The sequence below is a fragment of the Malania oleifera genome, chromosome 3 (assembly GCF_029873635.1).
Source record: "Malania oleifera isolate guangnan ecotype guangnan chromosome 3, ASM2987363v1, whole genome shotgun sequence".
Taxonomy (NCBI): Eukaryota; Viridiplantae; Streptophyta; class Magnoliopsida; order Santalales; family Ximeniaceae; genus Malania; species Malania oleifera.
Genome location: NC_080419.1, coordinates 56,585,321 through 56,594,587, shown reverse-complemented (window position 1 = coordinate 56,594,587; position 9,267 = coordinate 56,585,321). Strand labels below are relative to the sequence as shown.

General features: G+C 37.6%; 1 long non-coding RNA gene across 2 annotated transcripts; it reads left to right on the top strand.

The window, feature by feature from the left end:
• The first annotated feature begins 5,462 nt into the window (after positions 1-5,462).
• On the top strand, positions 5,463-8,970 carry LOC131150474 (uncharacterized). Of its 2 annotated transcripts, XR_009135550.1 has the most exons (4): positions 5,463-6,100; positions 7,428-7,509; positions 7,756-8,031; positions 8,115-8,970. It is a non-coding gene; the product is annotated as an uncharacterized LOC131150474 (long non-coding RNA). The 2 variants fall into 2 exon arrangements; XR_009135549.1 differs by lacking the exon at positions 7,428-7,509 and having other exon boundaries at positions 5,524-6,100.
• Positions 8,971-9,267: the final 297 nt, after the last annotated feature.

Genomic DNA, 9,267 nt, shown 5'->3' with positions numbered 1-9,267 from the left:
TGTCTTTGATCGACCAGGCCAAAATGAACTGACTTGGCTGGTCGACCGAAAGTGCATCGTGTGTGCATTTCGGTCCCGTTTTGAAACAAACAAGCCCTATTCAAGTGCCTAGCAAATATATGTGAAAGTGTGAGTGTTCTAGAGGCACTTGGGGTCCAATTTTGAAAACATCAAAAAAGTCCGGTGTCGGTCGACCGAATGGTACACCCTAAGGTCTTTCTATGGTCATTTTCTCATTCATGGTTTGTTTGAGCTTACAAAATAAATCATGCATGTGATGTGTGTGCTTATTACAAACCGATAACCCTAATTACTATTACAGACAAATTTCACTAAAATTATTACAATTAAGAGCATGAGTTTGTCTTCAAGCTTTGAGCTTTCACGTGCCATTGATGATATGCTAGTATGAACCTCCACATAAACTAGATATTTATTAAATACAATCGTATTTGTCATTATCAAAACTAGGGCGTGACCTATAAGTTCAACAATGGGGATGAAGTTGGCCCATCGCATTGACTGATCACGTCATTCATGGACGACTTAAAATCAGGAAACTCAGCATAAGACAATAGGAAAGTCCATATACACAAGCCTCGTTTTAGAGAATATGTTTGTACCTTATATTATTTGATTTAATTAGTGACTATATTTAACTTTTCCATTTTTTAGCATTGATCCAGGGCCAAGTGATCGTTTGTTTAGATGTTGATCGATCAGCACCGGTGGTCCACCCGAGCATGGACCGATGGTTATATAGAGCCCCTAGATTGTCAAGGGGGGATGTAGTTTTTGGAGCACTTTTTCAATGTGTACAACCACATCATTTCATAGATCCATAGGGTAGGATTCTACGACTTATAGCCTATCCAACTAGATTGACATTTAGCGATGAACTTCGTGGAGCGATGGATGCTGGAGACACATATGTTCCACCTACCACATGGTGAGGCGACGATCATGTTACAGGATGTCGCAATTTTGTTCGAACTGCCCATTGACGAAAGGCTCATCACTAGTCATACGTGTGAACCAGCAAACGGTGAGGTTGACTGCCAGGGACGAGTGGATTGCACCGTATATGCCACCGGTTGTTAGGAGTTATGCCAACTGACACCACAATGCACGTTTCTCGTATCCGTATGCAATATCTACAAGAGCAGATCAGTTATTTACCAGAAAATGCGGATGATCAGACGGTTATCTTCTTTGCATGAACCCACATATTGCGCTTGATATGTGGGACATTAATTTGCGATATTTCGGACAATTATTCCTATCTGATGCTCCTCCTACCGTTAGAGGACCTTACGCAAATTAGTTTGTATAGTTAAGGATCTACGACTTTTACGTGGTTGTACAGAGAGATGTGTTGCGCCACACACCATTCAAGTAGGGAGATCTTCTGTACTTTATGTTTACTTCAAATCTAGGCATGAGAGAGATGCCCCTCCTTAGCTCCTTCTCGCCTGAGTATGCTACAAATTGCGAAGGACATAGATGATCATCCATTTCAGCGATTACCATTAGCATACCAGTTAGTAGCAACTTCTGTTATAATGGAGTTGTACTTTATAACATATGAAGTAGTACTTACTGCTTGGTTACATTCTAATATTTATGTTTTCATTTTGTACAGATGGAGGGATGACATTAGGGCTCCGTCAGTTGCGCAACATACATTGCGCTGGTACAGGTTCGAGTTGGACATGCATTGAAAGCATGAGGTACTTTATTCACAAATCATAGTTTAAGTTCATAATAGATAATTGGTTTTTCTATAAAAGATATGTATAGTTCACTTAACTTTTTTTTTTGTTCCTGTGCAGTTCATATAGAGGTTGCACACTAATGAGATTATAGTCAACTTACCCACTGATTATCATGTTGGGAGTTACTTGTGGGTAGCTTGAGTGTCATTCATATATTTTCATATTATGGAGTGGTATCTCTCTAATTGAGTTTTTCATCAGTTTGACTATCGGCAGGGCATTCCCAACCCCTTCTCGACATCAAGGTAAATCTTCATGGGTACGACCTCCAATCAGTTGACTTAAAAGGTCGAAGGTTGACCGATTGGACGACTTTCCATAGGATGTATGTGGATGTATAGCAGGATCAGAGGGAGCATATCATCCCAGTGGAACTAGAGGATGGTCCTTTGCATTTGGATGACCCATACTTCAGGTGGTATTGGTCCATCACATGGCGCTTCATGGATAGGAACGCAACCGTATATATGAGCCGCATAAGTAGACATTAACCCACACATTGTACTTCTATTATGTGGATTTTATGATGTGAATGTACGAACTAAATTTTGTTCTATACTGCAGGCTGTCAAACTAGACGAGGTAGATCTGATCTCTCCAAATCCTGCAGTACAGGGATTGGTGAAGTCTGGATTGAGGATTGTCCACAAGAATGGACGAGAGGCAACAGGTACATGTACCTCGACCTCACCCGCATAGACAAGGAGGTCGAGCTGCTCCAGTATAAGGAGGACATGCTCTGCATGTGGATAGTGGTTCACAGAGTCGCTTCGATGAGATGCCTGTTGTACAGAGTGAGCACATGTTTGGCCCGTCAGCACCATATGCATATTCGACGGGAGCTGATATTGTGGAGTCGTCCTGTAGCAAACCATATGTCGGAGATGTTCCTTCATCCTCTAGCCCTTCAAGTTTGCATACCCGGTATGACTCTCCTACCACCCCATCCACATCATTCCTGTTGCACGATAGTCTAGATGTTGAGGCCATAGATACACTAGTCATGCCACCTCATTCTCATCCAACATCATTATATGAGTCATCTCCCCATCCGCTTCATATGGATAATGATGTAGTACCTCAAGGTGGAGATGGTAGACTTACAGGACAACGATGGGACAGAAGACTGGATGGAGATGACTAGCAAGGAAAAGGCGGACGCAAACGGCAGCCACCCCAACATTGGAGACCACCTGGGTTTGGCAATTAAGTAGTCATTATTGTATATGTACTTTATGGTCTATATTGTGTTGTACATTAGTCTAATTCTTATGCTTTCATGTGTATGGCCTCATTGCATTATTTCTATATAATTGGGGATGTTTATTTATTGTTCCCTAATGTGTATATGTAATTGGAAAATACTGCATGTGTAGTCTCAATGTATGAAGTTGTGTATGAAAGTTGTGAAAATATTGTTATCGATTGCCGATGAAAATTGTTTTCTTTGAACAGGTGCAACCATGGATGGATATACTCGATTTTAAAAGGTGACTCCATATAAATTTTTACAGTAATTCGATGTAGTGTGGATTTAAATAGTTGTGTATGAAAGTTTTGAAAATACTGTTATCGATTGCCGATGAAAGTTGGGTATACTCGATTTTAAGAGGAGACTCTGCCAAAAAGTTTTACAGCACTTCGATGTAGTGTGAATGTAGACAGTTGTATATGAAAGTTGTGAAAATACTGTTATCGATTGCCAATGAAAATAGTTCTATTTGAACAAGTCCAAGTATGGATCGGTATAATCGATTTAAGGGGAGACTCTACCGAAATTTTTACACATACATCATCATGTTTTCCTAGACTAAATTTGATGTCAAGAACATGTTGGATTTTACGAAAATAAAATGTTCTTTCAAGGTAGGTACATGATGCTTGGTTTTGATTTTCATGATGATGTATGTTTGAAATACGATGCAAATAAAATGATATATGGAAACACTAATCTTAAACTAAACTAGATGCAAGTGACAATTCCATGCAAATGCAAATGTCAGACTTAATATAAATCATTTAACTAATGCATATGAGGTTAAGATTGACTATTATTCTTGAACTAGACCTCATGTAATGGATGAAGTAAGTATAAAGTGGAAATGCAATTTCAATTTTAAAAAAATATGGTTTTTCAAGGACTTCATAAGAAAAACCATGCTCATTGAAGTCTGCTATCCCAAGTTGAACTGTGAAGGCATATTAGCCTCGAATTTTGGAATCAGATGATTTCTTTTATTTTCTTGACATTTAGGGCTTTGATTTGAAAAATGAATGTCTACTTGATGCAATGCATGTATGCAAACATTTAAGGATTGAACGAAAATTTCAAGTTGTTGAGTTTCCTAGATCAAAAGACAAAGGAGGTGACCTTGTAGCATAATCTAAACATGAGGTGCTTCAATTTTCTAACCTAGTGTAAGAGTTGGGCTACAACAATTTAGATCTATCATCTCATAATAGCTTGATATTGGGAACTCAACTCTTTTTGCCCAATGTGTATCTTCTTAGGTTATTGTTATAAAAGGATTCATATAGCTTGACCCTTGCATCAAAACCTTCATTCTCTTATCTTGGCAAGACTTGTGCTCTTATGCAGTTAGGGCATCTTCTTACTTCTTCGATGAACTCAACGAACCAAATAGAATATGATTGCCTTCAATCTTTCAAATGAACACTTCCCATCATAGTTAATTAAACATTTCAAAATATCTAATTCGTGTTGACTCTTGGCTGCCTAACTCTTTATTCAAATGGCAAAAAAAATTGTAACCAGTATTAAATATTCATTTTAGGAGATTATTTATAAGTAAATAGTTTGGAAGCTCACCTTTTTGTCTAAGACACCACCACCACCACCAACAACAACAATAATAATAAAAAATAACCATGTCTTAAATCCTAGTAGGTGGTGTCTGGGGTCAGTTACATGAACCCTTTTCTACCACTACAACAACTAGTTTATTTTTGTTAATTTAAGACTGTTAGGTTGTTATATTCGTCCTTTTATGTATGTAAATTCGATTTTTTTTTAAATAAATGTTGGTGTACTTTTTTCTATCATTATTTTCTTCCATATTTTGGTAGTTTGAAATGGCAAAATTATTTGTGCAAAGTTTGTTCACTAGATTATATCTTACATTAGTTCATGACAATATTTATTGAACGTTATCCACTATAAACTAAAATTGCACTTATGGTACATAAAAATATAATGAAATTACTCATTTTCAAGTTTTAGAACACACTCATTGTGTTTGAAAGTGATAAAAAGATTTATAAGTTAAAAATTATAGTTGTTTAAATACTCCCAATATTTTTATGCCTTAAAAGAAAATGTTAAAAATCATTTAAATCTCCAAATAACTCCTAATACAAAAAAAAAAAATTATTGAGCATTGCATGGGGCATGCAAAAATTGTTGGATGGTGTTTTTAACTAAAAGACGTTGGACCATTCAATGTCTTTTGTTTAAAAAAACATTGGATGGTCAGTATTTTTTTATGACACATCAAATGAGCATATAAAGTTTTTCAAATTTTTTATAAATATTTTTAAATAAAATATTGCATCTTATCCAAATCTGCAGAAGTCCAAATCTATGGTCCGAATTTCAAGCTCCAAAACATAGGTATGAGATTTTTCCAAGCCAGCCTTATAGTTGCCGGCAGACATCACCAATCAGTCACCGTCCAAAATCCATTGCTAAATGCACACTCACATACTGGTATGTGAGGCTTTGTTAAGCCATGCTTTTTATCTGATTTATAGCCAAGTGTTTTGATTGTATCTCTTTGCTTAGAAAGGTAGCCCTACAGTCTGCTCGTCATCCAGTGCCTCTTCCACTAGCTCTTAGGTCATAGATTCTAATCAACTTTCTCTTTTGCCCTCCAGTATTCAGAAAATCGACCACATTTTACCTTTGTTGATGGGGCCACTATTATAATTAAGTGGGAACAATAAATCCCACTCCCTTGGTCTTTCTTTTTTATTCTTTGTACATTCCTAAACTCCCCTTTAATCTCACGTCTGTTAGAAAGATCAAAAAATCACTGAATTGTTCTATAACCTCCTTTCCTCGTTATATTGTCATTCAAGATTTGAAGATGAGGAAGATAATGGGCAGAGGACATGAGGCTAGTGGTTTTTTTCTTTGATTCGCTAGCTCCTTCTCTTTCTTGCACTGTTGCTGCTATACCACTTCAAATCCGTTGCTGTCATGGGCATCCTTTGTTGGACAAGTTGGATTCTTTACTTTGACTTTCTGTCCAGTGAGAGTCTTGTCAAAAGTGCCATTGTGTTCTGTTTCCTGAGTTAAGAAACAGGTAGTTAGCCCTGCAATGTTAGTTCATTCTAATGTTTGAGGCTAGTTGTGTCGCATCAAAGTTGTTTATAGATATTTTGTTACTTTTGTTGATAACTACGCAAAGATGACTTGGTTTTTCCTAAATAAAAGATCATTCTAACTTGTTTAAATATCTTTTGTCATTTGTTTTGAAATAAAGTAGTTTGATTTAATTGTCAATGTACTTTGTAGTGATAATTGTAAGGAGTACTACAACACCCAATTCACTATCCAGATGACTAAATCTCATTCAGTCATCTTGTTCCCCCACTCCATCCAAAAAATTCGATATATCCTTGAAGTTATATGTTGGATTCTCGTGTTGTAAAATGAATTTTTCTAGGCTACTCGTGTGCACAAAATGGATATCACAGTTACAATCCTACCTTGCATCGCTTTTCTTGCTTCTACTCATGTTACCTTCCTTGAGTCTACACCACCCTACTATAACTCCTTAGCCCTTCTAACCTTGATGAGTCCCTTCCTCTACCTAGCCTTCCAAATTCTAGCATATGATCTCTACCCACTCATCTTCCTACATCTTCATCTAATTTGAGTCCTTCTAGTCCCCTAGATCATCCTATAATTTGTCGGTGCGCACATGACAACAACTCAAGGGAGGAGAGCCTCCTCCACCTTCAACTGCTACACCTTTGGTTTACTCGTCTATTTATCCAATTTCTCAAGATATCGATCTTTTTGTTCTAAATTTGTTTCTAAAGCCTTATCCTATTCTTCCTGGAAGACTGCAATGGATGAAAAGGTGTGCACAATGACAATTGATAAGTTTATGGTTGGCCAGGTGCATATCATGAAGATCAATACTGATGGTTCTTTGACTCATCTGAAGGCTCGTCTAGTTGCTGAAAGATGTACTCCAAGTACAATTTAGAATATTCGAACACATTCTCACAATTAGCGAAACTTACCTTTGTTTGTTCCACTACCTATGCTTTTGCTTTAGTTAATTGAAAACGAATGCCTTACCACATGGGTATCTTCACAAGGAGGTCTATATGGTGCAACCAAGTTTGTTGCTCAGGGGAAGTCTCTATTAGTTTGCTGTATAAAGAAAACCTTATATGGTCTAAAGCAATCTCTTAGAGAATAGGTTCAATGAAGTTAAGCCTCAGTTTGGCTTTCAACAATGTGCAATAGATCAATATGTATTCTATCACAATTGTGACATTGTAAAATTTTGCTAATTGTATACACATGACATTGTGTGTTCTATCCAAAACATATGAAGTTGTACTTACTACTTGGTTACATTCTAATATTTATGTTTTCATTTTGTACAAATGGAGTGATGACATTAGGGCTCCGTCAATTGCACCATATACATTGCACTAGTACAGGTTCGAGTTGGACATGCATTGAGAGCATAAGGTACTTTATTCACAAATCACAATTTAAGTTCATAATAGATAATCTATTTTTCTGTAAAAAGATATGTATAGTTGGCTTAACTTTTTTTCTATTTCTATGCAATTCATATAGAGGTTGCAAACCTATGAAATTATAGTCAACTAACTCACTGATTATCATGTTGGGTGTGACTTATGGGTAGCTTGAGTGTCATTCATATATTTTCATATTATGGAGTGGTATCTCTCTAATTGAGTTTTTCATTAGTTTGACTATCGTCAGGGAATTCCCAACCGCTTCTCGACATCGGGGGTACATCTTCATGTATACGACCTCCAATTAGTTGACAGAAACAGTCGAGGGGTGACCAATTGGATGAATTTCCATAGGATGTATATGGATGTATAGCAGGATCGGAGAGAGCATACCATCCTAGTGGAGCTAGAGGATGGTCCTTTGCGTTTGGACGACCCATACTTCAGGTGGTATAAGTCCATCACATGACGCTTCATGGGTAGGACCGCAACTGTATATATGAGCCTTGTAAGTAGACATTAACCCACACATTGTACTTCTGTTATGTGGATTTTATGATGTGAATGTACTAACTAAATTTTGTTTTATAGTGCAGGCTGTCATACTAGAGGAAGTAGATCTGATCTCTCCAAATCCTGTAGTACAGGGATTGGTGAGGTCTGGATTGAGGATTGTCCACAAGAATGGACAACTGGAAATGGGCCCATGTACCTCAACCTCACCCACCTAGATAAGGAGGTCGAGCTGTTCCAGTATGAGGAGGACATTGCTCTGCATGTGGATAGTGGTTCACGGAGCCGCTTTGATGAGCTGCATGTTGTATAGAGTGAGCACGTGTTTGGCCCGTCAACACCATATGCATATTCGACAGGAGTTGATATTGCGGAGCCGTCCAGTAGCAAACCATATGTCAGAGATGTTCCTTCATCCCTGCTAGCCCTTCAGGTTTGCGTACCCCATATGACTCTCCTACCACCCCATCCACATCATTCTTGTTGGACGATAGTCTAGATGTTGAGTACATAGATGCACCAGTCATACCACCTCGTTCTCATCCAACATCATTATATGAGCCATCTTCCCATCTGCTTCATATGGATAATGATGCAGTACCTCAGGGTGGAGATGGTTGACTTACAACACAACGGTAGGGCAGAAGACCGAATGGAGATGACTAGCAAGGAGAGGGCGGATGCAAACGGAAACCATCCTAACACTGGAGACCATCTGTGTATGGTAGTTTAGTAGTCATTATTGTGTATGTACTTTATGGCCTATTTGTGTTGTACATTAATCTGATTCTTATGCTTTCATGTGTATGGCTTAATTGCATTATTTCTGTATAATTGGGGATGTTTATTTGTTGTTCCCTAATGTGTATATGTAATTGGAAATTACCGCATGCATAGTCTCAATGTATGAAGTCGTGTATGAAAGTTGTGAAAATATTGTTATCGATCGCCGACGAAAATTGTTTTCTTTGACTAGGTGCAAGCATGGATGGATATACCCGATTTTAAAAGGTGACTCCACATAAATTTTTATAGTAATTCGAGGAAAGTTGGGTATACTCGATTTTATGAAGAGACTCTGCCAAAAAGTTTTATAGTAATTCGATGTAGTGTGAATGTAGACAGTTGTATATGAAAGTTGTGAAAATACTGTTATCGATTGCCGATGAAAATTGTTCTATTTGAACAAGTACAAGCATGGATCGGTATACTCGATTTAAGGGGAGACTCT